Here is a 14,053-nt window from a genome sequence, read left to right as displayed (position 1 = left end):
AAAGCCGCTGCCGCCTCTCCTCCCGAGCCCAGACCGGAGTGAGTTTGAAGAAGAGGCACTTTCCAAAAAAAAAAAAAAAAGAAAAAAAGAAAAGCCCATGCATTGCAATGCGCACTCGCCAGTCCATGCGGGGACACGCGGGAGCAGCGTCTTACCTTGAGCGCGGAAGAGACCGGCGAGCCCCCTCCTGCTCGGGGCTCCGGCGGGCGGCTGTGTGGACGGGCTCGTGTCCCCCCCTGCTTATTACTAGCTTTGCTCCTCCGGTCCTGCTGGGATTATTATGATTTTTAAAGCTTCTCTCCCTGTCTCGCTCGCTCTCTCTCTCTCTTTTATTTATTTATTTTTTTGTTTCTTTCTGTTTATTTTGTGTGTGCACCAAAAAAAAAAAAAAAAGGGAAAAAAAAAAGAAAAAAGAGAGAAGCCTTTAAATGAAACCGCCAAGGCTGTTATGAGAAGAAAGGCAATAATCCCGTCTCTAAATAACAGAGGGAAGGGAGAAGAGGGGGAGAAAAAAAAAAAAAGAAAGAAAGAAGAAGCGAATTCTTGCTCAGGGCTTTGCAAACGCCTCCAGGGCAGAGGATTAGGCTACAATTAGCTCAGCCCTTTGCTCTCGCCCTAGCTAATTTTTGCGATGAAAATGGGATTTTTTTCCCCCCCCCTCCTTTTGGGGAAGATGTCCAGACGGAGGGGAAAAAAAAAGGGGGGGGGGAGGGGAAAAAAAGCGATAAAATAATAATCCCCCCAAATCCGGGCGGCCCCAGCCCCCGCCCCAAATCCCCTCGCTTCCCTCCTCGGCTGCAGGAGCCTTTTGCTAACGGTTTGGGCTGCCAGCTCCTCTCCTTGCCTGGCTGGGGGGATAACGGTTTAATGTTGTGGAGTATCAGGCCACTGTCACGTCCTTCAATAGACTTACTGAAAAGAAGAAGGAGGAAGGGGGGGGGGGAAGCTGATTTTAATCATTGTCATTTGGTCTGATGTAATATTTCCCCAGGCGTTTCCAACTAGGCATAAATTTTCAGCTCCCAAATAAGTAACACAGGGCACGTTTCTCACAGCTCTTGACTCTCCTGCTACAATTAGGGTCGCACCCGCTCTGCACTTGTTGATAAACTAGCCCAAGTTTAAAATAATCCCCCAAATAATAAGAATAATGCTAACAACCCAGGAGGGAAGCAGCCCCCAGGCGGGAGGCGCGGGGGGGGCGGCATGTGGGGGGAGCCTGGCTCCCCCCCTCTTCTCCCCCCCCCCCTTTTTTTTCCCTTTCACCCTTTGCTAATGTCTCGCATTGTAAACGCCAAATTTCCTGTAGGCCATTAAAACCAAATGACGTCTATCGACATGCATTGTGCTATTGCAGAAAGCGCCCTGGCAGGCCGCCCCTGGCCAAAAGCGCCATTTCAATTATAGCGCACGGCTAGATGGAGATGTCTGCCATGAAGATTTCCCAGGCAGACAGGCAGCTCCGGGCTGGGCCCCGGCGGCAGCCGCCTCCCTCCCTCTCTCCCTCCCCTCCCCCGGCCCCGCGAACTTGCGGGCGGCTCCGCTCCGGCGCGGGGCTCGCGCCCGCTGCTCCCCTCCACCCCGGGGGAGTTTACCTCGCACAAACTTTGGGAGCCTGGGGGTCACTGGCTTGACTGCTACCAGCCCCAGGTGGCATACTGCTCTTGCTCTGCCTCCTCTTCAGCCCTTCGCCAAGCCCCCGAATAAACTTTTTTTTTTTTTTTTTTAAGCAAAAGAGACGTCGGGTCCCGGTGGTTTTGCACAGCATCCCCGTGGCTGAGGCAGTGCCACCCGAAGTGGCATCTTCCTCCTCCCCCCCACCTCCACGCACGGGAGGTTTTCCCCCGGAATAAACTTTCCGCAGCGTGTGTCCCCGGTGTGCGGCCCCTGGGGACGGGCTCTTTCCTTGACCTCCACCCTCCCCGCATGGCTCCAGCGGGGTATTACTGTGATGGGCTGTGGGGTGGGTGTGTGTGTGTGTGTGTGTGTGCACATTGCAAATAAAAGTCAGGCTCTGTGGACCAGTAGGAGGTTAATTTTAAAACTCCAGCGCCTACTAGCCGCAAAGAACTGTAAGTGCAAAAAAGTTATGTAATTATTATTATTGTGTGTTGTTGTCGTAGTTGCAAAGGTCAAGCCATTTTTATAGTTAAAGGGAAATCAGAAGTGCTTGTCCTCACCCGAGAGCTCTTCCAACAGAGACAGGAGCTGATGCGTGGGGCTGCCACTCTCTGCTCTCCTGTCACTTTGGGCTGAGCGGGGAAGGCTGCAAACTGGTTGACTTCTCTTCTTTTTTTTTTTAAATCCCACCATCGAGGAACAAAGTGGAGAAGGCAGAAGCCCCTCAAATTGAGGTTTTTGAAAGTTATCTTCCATGGCAGGAATAAACAGAAACTTTTTTTCCTAAGGGTAGTTTTTATTTTTTTTTATTATTTTTTTTTTATTTTGAGAGAGTACAAACTACAGGAGAAGAGGGAAATTTTCTCATTAAAGTTACATCCCTGCAGTTAGTTCAATTACTTGATATATGCAGAAGATGTTGTAAATTTAAAGATTTAAATAGCTTACAAAGATGCCGGAGGCTCCATCAGTTAATTTCCTTAATTTATGGATTTTTAGCTGAGCTTCTGAAATGAAAAGGAGAATGAGAACTAGGTCAGCTGAGAGATTTGCATCCAGTACAGACTCAGATTTGTTTTGCCTTGACCATCCTACCAGCCCAGGTATGTTTTGTAGCTGGGACAACTGTTTCTCCTTTGACCCTTGAGGCATGTCACTGTTTCACCTGTGACAGTGCAGTGCAAAAGAGTGGATTTTATTTGCAGCTAACCTCTGAACATAGGGATGGCTTTGAACAGCTGCTTCACCCTGGCACTGGACAAGAGCCTAGCCAAGTCGTTTCCCTTTTACAGCATTCTGTTCAACAAGTGCAGTTCCCCGGGGAGGGAGGGGAGAATTGAGATGTAATGCCTTGTGCAGCCCAAGTCAAATTATCTTCTTGGTGGGGCACAGACTGAAGATCTGATAAAACTCAGCAAGTTGATTTTTCAGTTAATCTGTAGGTTGCTCAGTGCCAATTGTAAAAGAAATGTAAGAATCTTGAGCAAAAATGAAAATAACATACAATCTAATGCTCCTGAATCAAGGCACAGTAAAGGGGAAGTAGAGATTATAAAATTATCTTCCTGAACAACAAGTAGACATTGCTTCCTCACTCATCCCCAACCCATCTCCACAAGGTGCCATACAATTGTGCTGCATGATAATACATTGTGTGGTTAATACAGATCTTTTCCTGTTTGTTTGCAGATCAAATCAAAGACACAATAGCAGCTGAGGATGAAAAAGACAAGCATATTGATTGCAGGCAACTTGTTCGGCATTGTTTTTATGGTATCTAGAAAAGGACAATGTTCTTGAGAGGATGTTTTTGCCCATATGAATGTAGAAGATATTAAAGGTATACTGGATATCTCTATATGCACTCACTCAGTTCTTTCTTCTCACTCAAGTGTGTGGATGCTTCTTTGTTGTTGTGTTCAATATGTATGAATATATACATATGAATTAATACTTAAAAGATTGATACAAACTAAACAGTTTTAGGAAGCAACATTGCAATATGATTAGTATTGGTGTTCATGATTTACCATTTCTTTTCCCACTAGATGAAGTTTCTAAGATTTGCAAGGTACATGTCAAGGACGGGTATATAAATGGATTTTTATTTATTCACAACTCCAAGACTAATTGCTTCTCTTTGCCTGAAGGCCAAGAGATTGGTTTTAATATGACACTTCAAAAGTATTCATAGAACTACAGAGATACTAAGTGTCATTGTTTAAGAGAGAAATCTCGCTATGGTACTTGTGACCCTGAAAATAAAATCTTCCACTTTATTTTGAATTCTAACATTGTTGTTTTTCAGAGTTTCACTTAAAGCTCAACTATTAAAAAAAGGTACAAAGGAAAATACTAAATACTGTGAAGCAAACACAAAAGAAACAATTTTACAAGTGAACGTAACTTATTTTCTTAACCATATGATTATGCCCTTTTTAAAACAAACCAAAATTTATGACATAAAAATTTTTGAGCTCACATTTAGAATGTTGTAATTAAATCAGATAGGTCAGAGGATAGCTTTCCTCAAGTGTTTTAAAAGTTCTTGACTAAATGTCAAACATGTATTTTATGAAGGTATTAAGTAGCACAGATAGTAACAAAATAATTTTCTTTATCAATATTTCTTTCTTTCCTATTGCAGATCTTTAACTGTGGATTGAAATGGACAGAACCATTTTGCATTTCATCTGGTTCCATCTTGTTATCCCATAGTTTAAATTTGATTTTGGTAAGGATGCTAATCAAATAATGTTTTGTCAGTCTTACTCAGCATTGAAATAGAAGCCTTGTTAAAGTCACTACATTTCAGCTTTCAACAACCTCTGCTCATGTTATCCTGAAACAACACGTCACGTGTATTTAATATCAAGGAATTTAAAATAAGAAATATTGCGAACTCATGCACAACTTCAGTTTTTCAGTAATATAACTCCTTTCAGTCTAGCTTTATTGGTGCTTTAAAATAATCATCTTTGAAAATTAGTAAGCATATCAACAAAAGTTGAATTTAGTGGAAAATAAAACCACCTTCTTTCCATGAATACTGGAATCTCAATAACAGCTTCTTAAATATTATTTCTTACATATTCCAAAAAAGATTCTTAATAAATACGAACATTGGAGTCTGTGCTCAGTATTGTTGCCACATAGGCCTTGCTCTGCTTCACCATTTTACTCCTCCACTCACTCACCTGTTTTGCGTTACGTCTAAAATTAAGGGCTGATGCTGCTTTCACAGAAGTCAATTATAATTCTGCCTTCAAAAAGTGCAGGATCAGATCCAAAGATTATAATGACTTGGGACAAAGACCTAGGCTTTGGGTTTCTGTATGGTGCTTCATGTTGTTTTTGGACATTTTATAAAGTATCAATAATAAAAATTAAAGATGCTGATCACTTGAGAATATTTTTAAAATTCAAGTACTGAACTCTGAAGGATAAGGGATACTAGGGTTATGTCTACACTGCTACGGAGGATCCATCTTAGTGACACCCTCAAGTCACAAATACCAACCTCCACTAAAAAACCCTAAGTTCAACCCCCAGCATCAGTCCAACTTAACCCAGAAGGTCTGGTGAACTTCAGGCCGACCTCCCGACAACCCCAAAGTGTTTTCTTCCACGTGCACAGGAAGTCTGCCAGCCACAATCCTACAACTCTCGGTCCTAACTTCTGGCTCTTCTTCTCCCCAGTTTGTGTCTCTGCTGCCTGTCATGAGAGTCAAGCCAGAAGACAAGAGAAGTCTGCAATATATTCTTAGGACGGCTCTGATCGAGAAACAGGAAACATAGTGAATACAGCAGCAAGGCAGGCCATAAGGTAAGATATAGATGGGAGAGTGTCGTTCATGTGCCTGGGACTGGCTGAGGGACACACTTAACGGGTGTACATATACATATGTGGCAGTTCTTTTAAACCTAAGATCTTCATTATGAGTGACACTTCTCCCTGTTCATGGCTCGGTGGCCATTGTATCATAAAGGTACTTTTGTCTGAGGGAAAAAAGAACTGCTGAGCGAAAAATACTTCCGAAGTAATTTCTGGACCCAAGCAACCTTTGCAGCGTTTACAAGTGGGGCAGAACTGGAAAATTCTCTCTGGAAAAATGAGGTTACACAGACAAGTCCATAAGAAACAAGACCAAGATGCAGCAGGTCTTGTAACCAACCCTCATATTTTAACAATAGAGAATGAGATTAACCCAGAGGATGTGAAGAACTGGTGAGATGAGTTTCAGACTGGAAATATTCTGGCCATGTGGAGAAGCAATTATTTGGGTCAGAAACCTCAAAAGATAAAATATGTTGCACAGCCCAACACTTCTTGGTTCTGTCAGCTGATCTACATGAAAAAATAAAAATTGAACTAGGGAAGTTTACCAGGGCAGACAAGGACATGGAGTGGGTTTAAAACCAACTGTAGTGGTAGTCAGACCGTAATGAGAAGGTCATCCTGCTGTTTCCCAGTCAGACTGGCATCATAGTTTGCCATTGGTTGGGAGAGGACAAATGTCATGGGAGTGACCTGAAGAAGAAGACATTCCAGGCGAAAGTTTGTCTAAGTCTACCCCAACCCAAGTCTATTCCACGTAGTTGGTCCAATAAAAGATATCATCTGCAAAACACCTTGTCTCATGGGAGCATTAGTTATGACTGCACAAATAAGGAATTTTGATGATTACAGAATCTGTAAATTGTGTCCTCTCTCCTTAAGTATTCTGCAGTTTTCTTTATCAGACAGTCTGACTGCTATATGAATTACAAGACATTATTCTATTGAAGTGCCTAATATAGTTGGATTTTTTTAAATTTCCCATTATCCGACTCCCTGTTCACAGCTCCAAACATTTGACAATACCTGTATTATATATTGGAAATAATCTTCAGGACAAACTGCAGCATCCATTAGCTTAAGCACACTTAGATTAAGCAAGAAATACATTATAGAAAGTATTTTATTCTCATTTTCTGTTCCTGACTGTTAACAACAAAAATAGCACCAAAAAATACTATTTAATTAATCAATACACGCAATATTTTTTCAATACAGTATTGCCCAGATTTTTTTTTTTACATTGCCATTCTGTAAGGTTCTCTCACATCTTTTTAAACAGCCAATTTTAAGGAGGATTTCTTAATGTACATTTGTAACTTGCATCATATTAGCCTTTTGCTACTTGTTAAATAAAGATTAGCCATATTATATGTCACAGATGAGAAAGCACTTGCATGAATTAATTGAATCCATTCTTTGGTTTATTACAGACACAAAGTAGCCCAAAGAGTGTCACAAATCCACATGGTGTCCCTGAGTGCTTGATTTTGCATACGGATCGCTGACTTAGCTGAACGATGTATAAAATCCCGTGTACTCAGACGACTCCCTGTTGAATACACATCTAAGGAAGGTTTGTTTTTCCAACTAAGGTCTGGAATACTCAAAAATGTTTCTGAATGGTAGGATACAATGAACTGGTGAAAAGGGATACAAACTTCATTTTGCATCTAATCTTAATCTATTTAAAGGATCTCTGGGCACAAACATATCAGGAAATATTTCTAATGCATCTGTCTTGGTAATCATCCTCTTCACCATCTAAATAATCATCCTCTTCATCATCTCTTCTATAAGGAAATATATTGATTAAGGGCTTTTCTGGCCTTGGGACTTGCATGGAAGCTCAGAGATCTGTTGAGATTCCATAACAGAAAAATATATGAACAAATATATGACAAAATAGGAATATGTTTTTTTCAAATTCAGAGTCTTTCATTGATGCAGGCAAAGAGAAGAGGAGCAATGATGTTGGTTGTGGAAACTGAAGATGAGTTTTAGACCCTAGTATTAATTTTGGATGAGATCAGTTCTAATGTAAATGATTTGCAAGTTGCTGTAATCCCTTTTGACAATAAACTATAGACGGATACATTCTCTTGAGACAGACAATACATGATGAATTCTCAGCTATTAAAGCAGAGGTGAATTTAATGGGTTCTGAGGAGAAAGTTAAACATGTCTATGTTGCAAAACACATGAATGACAGAAAACAAAATTCTCAACTGGAGCTGAGAAATGCTCAAAAACTAAATTTGTTGTCGTTGGCATTCCCTTGATGTGAGGATGGCAGTCTTCCAATAAATAGGGAAGTCATCAGTGAGTCCAGAGATGACTGAGGAGGCTGATTTGAGATCCTCATGTTTGACTGCAGATGCGACAAAAAGTTCCAGGAGGGAGGAGTAGATCCTGGTGATGTCAGGTCACAGTTCTTTCTTGCTTATGTACCTCCACAGAGAGATAAATTTGCTCAGAAAGACTGATGTCTTGTTGTACCTCATGGTGCCATTGGAGATGATTCAGTGCTTCAGTCTCCTAGGTACTGATGTTTATATTGCATTCCTTCAGGTTGATCTTCAAGGTGTCTATGAGTCGTCTTTTGCCCACCCCTAGAGCAGTGACCATCAATGAACTGGAAATATAGGACCTTTTTTGGGAGATGGTCGTCAAGCATCTTTATGACACGTCCTGTCCAGCAGAGCTAGTGCTGTATGAATTTGGCTTCAGTGCTGGTGGTGTTTGCTTGAGCCAGGACACTGGTGTTCATCCTTCTGTCCTTCCAATTGATATGAAAGACTTTCTGAAGACAAGACTGATGGTAACATTTTAGAGCTTTTAGGTGCCTCCAATATGTTGTCCAATTTTCACTCCTATTCAACGGGGTGGGGATGACAACAACCTGGTAGACAAGAAGTTTGATTTGAGTCCTGATGTTATGATTATCAAAGACACAATTCTGGAGACTTCCAAAGGCATTGCTGGCAGATTTTTATCTACCATTGAATGCCATCATCTGTGTTTATTTTTTTGGAAGAAGTGGTGACTCAGGTAGGGGAAATGCTCATCAAAGCCATTCTGCAACACCCCAACACCTTGCAGCTCCACCAACTTATCAAGAAGCCTTGAGAGCCACTAAGCAGATGAAGAAAGCATATGGTCCTGATGGAATACCACCTGAAATGTATAAGCAAGGTGGAAAGGCTCTTTCACCAACTACACATAATTATTACGAAAATCTGGAGATATGAACAGATTTCCAGTGACTTGAGAGATGCCAGAATCATTATCATATAGAAGAAAGGAGGTAGACTGATAGATTGGATTGCAGCAGTTATCATGGTATTGTACTCCTGTTCATACCTGGGAAGATCCTTGCCTGCGTTTTCCTTAATAGCCTCACTTTCCTCACTGAGGAGACTACCTCCATCCCAATTTGATTTCAGAACATTCAGAGGTTTAAAAGTTATGGTCTTTGTTGCTCAACAGCTGCAGGAAAAGCACCGTGAGCAACACTGAGACCTTTACATGGCCTTCATTAAACTGAGTAAGGTGTTTGATTTAATCAAAAGAGAGGCCCTATGGAAGATCCTGATGAGATTTGGATGTCCACCAAAATTTGTTACCATTATCAGACTTCTTCACAATGATATGACAGTGACGATCCTAAGCAATGGCTCAGAAACAAACCCCTTTGCTATTAGAACTGGAATCAAGCAAAGACGTATGATTGCACCAACACTCTCTTCCATCTGTGTCACCACTATTCTGCATCTCATTGCTGATAGACTTCCGTCTGGAGTCAGCAGCCAGTATTACATGGACAGGAATCTCTTTGACATCAACTGGTTACAGTCCAAATACAAGATAACCAACATGTTCATTACCGATCTCAAATATGCTGATGATTGTGTAGTGTGCTTAATTTAAAAGCTCCAGGTCACTCTTGATCATTTCTGTGAAGCATATGTAATGACTGGACTCACTATCAGCTTCATGAAAACCAAGGTTCTTTACCAACCCACTCCAAACCAACCAGTTGCTCCTCCATCTATTACAGTTAGAGGGCAATCCTCAATGAAAAAATAAATGAGGGTTTACAATATACATCTGTGGGAGAGTGATGGTGAATTGGGAACCACTGTGGGACTCGCTGGCACTGAAGATCATTGAAGGGGCATGCAACAAAAAGAAGGAAGGATGGATACTCCTGTCGTCATGAAAGACAGCCTTTATTTGTGGAGCGGATGGTGTTTTTATTTATTTATTTGATCCCTATGCCACCATGGGGCTGGCTTCTGTTTTTCATTCTAGTCCCTTTGTTTCATTCCTGTGGCATTCAGGGACACTTTTGTTTGGTGCATATCCAAACTACCCATCCCCTTGAAGGCTGGCATTATATCAGAGGTGTAGTTGGTGGAAAATGGTGTGCGCCATCCATCCTCAACTAACCTCTTGGGGATAGGTGTCAGCTAAGCTTGAATTTACACAGGACCTGAGAATCAGGGAGTTTTAACTAGCTCTGGGATGGCCCTTTTCTTCCACTGTACTGCTTTCCGTGCAGCAATGATTGTGGGACTTTATTTTGTCTATTCTTGGTCCTTAGAAAGGCATGTGCTTAGAGGGCTGTTTTTGGTTAAAACAGCAGAGACAAATATTCTGTATGTGGAAAACTGGGGATGATATTTCAAAGAGAATCCTGACTCTGCAGAATTTTGAACATGACTAGTGCCAATACAAATGCATCAGCTCAATTATATTAAATGAATAAAGCAGACATGCCAACACTCTTGACACGCAGACAGTTTGCAAACAACCAAGTCATGCATATTTTTCTAACAGGCATTTTGGAAGATGCATGTGCTGCAGCATCAGTCTTAAGGAGGTGTGCTGTTAGGTACTTAAAACACAGGGATCATTCTTTTTTTCTGAGCCATATGCAACTCCTCAGATGAAACCAGAATCTTGCCCTGGATAGAATGTCTTTGCCTTTATGGGTCTGATTTCCTTTACTTATGAGAATTAAGGCATAATCCTATCTTAAAATACATAGTGATTCTTGCTATAAATGGGAGTTCTGCACAGGGAAAAGAATACATGCTACTCTATTTTTGGAGATATAATTATCCAACTTTCTTGTTCAGCCTCTTTTGTATGTTTTATTATAATGCTTTGCAACCTTGTCCATCAAAATCATCACTCTGGAAGAGAGCTAGTTAAAGGAGAGCAATGGTATTTAATATTCAGCTTTTACTTTACAGTCAATTTTTGAATTGTGGAACTTGCAGGAAGAGCTTTTCAGCAGACCAGGTAAATTTATCTTGAAATAAAAATGATTTGGTGTTACGAGACTCAGTGTACCACACTTATTAAACTAGTTTATAGTAACAATTACGCTCTTATATTTCTGTCCATTTTAGGAACATTACACAAGTTCACTTAAATTTGGTGGAGAGAAAAGTTAAATATGCAGTGAACCATTATTCAGTTTAATTTCCTGATGTTAATTTTTTCAGGCTAGGCCTGCACTGGACGATTTCCTGACATAAATAGTTCATTTGTGAAAAGATGTGTTTAAAATGTCTGAGGCTCCCATTGATTACTTGTCTATTCCTTGTATTCCTTTTTCATTGTGCCCGCACACAGTGTATCCCAGTGATACCAGGTATGGGTACTTGTTTGCCTGCTTTGCTCAAAATGTCCATGCCCGTGGAGCTCCATCCTAAATTGTTCTGCTGGACCACTACCTTTTTCTAAAATCCTTCCTCAAGAATATACTGCGAGAGATCAGCCAGTGAATGATGGCTACGATAAGTAGCAATCAGGAATTGATAATTTTATTTATTAAGATACATAAATAGCAATAAGCATTCAAGATGTTGTGCAGCCAGGGGGAACCATCAAGCTGCGTCATGTTACCTTGTTACTTTTATCCTTCATGCCTTCTCCTCTTCCTCCTTTTGTTTCTCATGATCATTTATTGTGTCTGATTTCAAAATACATTTTGAACTTTCTGGACAATCACCATGTTCCATTGTGTAAAGCCTTTGTATAAAAAACATAGGAAGATTTTGCACAAAGGAAACCTGGTCCTGACTTGAGCCTCCAGACATTATAGGGCGAATATTCATTCTAACATGCTATCAGACTTCAGATCAACACAGCTAACCATGTCTCTAACATGCTACTGCTACCACTTAGATTTTGGATCTAGCTCACATTATTCTTCCTTGTTAAGTTTAGACAGCATTCTTTTAAATTTACAAAACAAAATCTTCATATCTTATCTGATGTCCTTTGTCAGCTTGTTACAAGGCAGATTGATTTTCCTTGAAACTACTCAATGGCTTGATCAGGCAGGGGAAGAGTTAAGCAGGGTCCACTGACCCACTGGAGCAGGTGGCTCTTTAGCTCAGCTGGATGGAAGGGAAATGGAAGTGATTTTTTGGAGGAGAGAAGAGCTGTGGAAAAACCTGAGGTGAGCATTTCTATGCTGTTGTTGATTTTGTTTGTTAATAAAGCCAAGCTTCAAAAAGGCATTGAATTTTGGTTCTACACAATGTGTGGACTTTGATCACAGCAGGTTGGTAAAGACAACTGCATGCACACACAGCCTCTGTATATTAAAGCTATTGCTTCCTGCACTCAGTTAAAGCAATGTAAATTGGGAATAATTCTTCTAAATTTGCTATGGAGTACACTGTACAACTTTTACTCCATCTGGTGAGTGTCTACAAGAGCAATTGACTTTAATGTTGCAACTACATGGAGAAGGGTGTAAGCAAGGGCTATACAGCTGGCTTGTGCATTAAGGGCCTGGTATTATACCTTTATTTTCTATTCACTTCAGTTGCAGTGGGAATGGGCTCTCTGAGCTGTGTTTGACCTCTTCAAACACTTGATTCAGCTAGTCTTTAACCCCTCCAAACATGGATCCTTAAAGCCATGGTATATTTTAACTGTGAAAACACAGGTTTTAAAAAAAGCTACTTTTCAATGCTTTGCCTAAAGAGAAAAAGGTGTTACAAATGAGGAAATGAAGGCTACAAGCTCTGAACCTCTCTATGTCTGTGTGGTAGGGATGGAGTAGCTAGCCAGAGATAGAATAGACTTTACTTTCTCCTGTGTTTAGCTTGAGGAGGATTGTTAGGAATTGGGTGAATGAAGGAAATTTAGAGGCTGAATGTAGCCTTTTAATAGGGACCTCTCTCAATATAGGCCTGTAATCTCCAAAAAACAGGTTGACAGAACTCTCTCTTGGTTTCTTCTCCTTCTGTTATTCAACAGTTCTGTCTCCAGTACTACAGCAAAGTCCCACGTGTCTTGACGCACTGGTTTTGCCTCTGTGTAAATGAGAGAGTTGCCAGCCTTACTGATTTTAGTCCTTATCAAAATCACCGTGAGCCTTATGTTTTGTTTTCATTGGATATATATATTTTTTTAAAATAAAAATTTAATTACCAGTAAACTTGGACTTCATACTGCCTTTGAATTGTTAATGGACATTACAAAGAACATCTTATATGAATCACAAGGTTTAAACTCTCTCATTTTTCCGTCTTCTGCTTCGAGGTTGAAAGAACGCAGGACGGCATTGGGACTTTTTCTTTGTTTTGTTTTTTGCTTTAAAAGAGAGGTGTGTTTGCGAAGGGGGCAGAAGCGCACCAAGGCAGAAAGGGAGAGCCCCATGTCGCTGTTGTGTGTAAACAGCTTGTGCAGAGCAGCCGCAGGCGCTTCTCCGGTTTTCTCTACTTGCAGCTGGGGGGACAGGTCTGCAGCTTGGCCGAGCTCTGTGGCCCTGGGTGGAGGTGCACCTTGTCCAGGTTCAAGAGGAAGCCCTCTTGGGCCCAAAGCACCCCTTCACCCTATTTCCCCCACTGAGGTAACCTCCAGCTCCCCTATCAGCTGTGTAAATAATGCAGGGATGTTTTTAGGCCACCAGTGGTTGCCTAGGAAACCAGCTGCTGCTCCCAGGGGACCTGCCAGGGTTGGTTTTGAATAAGGATCCTCGGAGACCTGCGAAGCCGGACAGCAGGGAGAGGGGCTCTGCACTAGTCGGAGCAGGCGGAGGCCCTTACCTGGAGAGCAGTTAAAGGCTGTGAGGAGTGTGAGTGGTTTGGAGGGTGCACCTGCATGGAGAGGAGTCTGCCTTTTCTCAGCTCTAGATTCAGCTGGTTTGCTCTCGTCTCTTTTTAGCTATCTGCTAGCTGTCCAAGCTGGCCTGGCGTGTTGTGACAATTGCTAGTGGTGTTAATAGCAACTCACAATAAACTAGGACACAGACTCTTCAAATGATAAGCGGTGTTTACCTTTTGCCCAGGAAAATGCAGACTCTCAAGAGGTAGGAAACACTGCTCTTGTTTCTCATTATTATTGACAGACATGGTCATTAAAAAAAAATATTCCATTCGGGTTCTCATTCATATTTTCAGCAGCCAACTTGCAGTTCAGGGTTCAATGAATTAAAATCATTGTATGGATTGATATGGGTCCCATCTTAATCCAAGCTTCATGGTCCTAGCTTTTCATGCTTTGGGTCTATGAGTCTATACAGCTAATAATACAGTAGTACCATTGTACAGATAATATGCAATG

At 41.3% G+C, this 14,053-nt stretch overlaps 1 protein-coding gene across 2 annotated transcripts in view; it reads right to left on the bottom strand.

The window, feature by feature from the left end:
- Positions 1-1,908, bottom strand: part of KCTD15 (potassium channel tetramerization domain containing 15) — a 55,654-nt gene extending 53,746 nt beyond the window's left edge. For both annotated transcript variants that reach the window (XM_025209497.1, XM_025209500.1), the window contains exons 1-2: positions 1,596-1,908; positions 156-912 (exon numbers count right to left, since the gene is read on the bottom strand). The gene's annotated coding sequence lies outside the window, so the exon portion shown is untranslated. The remainder of the gene's footprint in view (positions 1-155; positions 913-1,595) is intronic.
- Positions 1,909-14,053: the final 12,145 nt, after the last annotated feature.

Source organism: Alligator sinensis, unplaced genomic scaffold (assembly GCF_000455745.1).
Source record: "Alligator sinensis unplaced genomic scaffold, ASM45574v1 scaffold170_2, whole genome shotgun sequence".
NCBI lineage: Eukaryota > Metazoa > Chordata > Crocodylia > Alligatoridae > Alligator > Alligator sinensis.
This window is presented reverse-complemented; position numbering and strand designations above follow the sequence as displayed.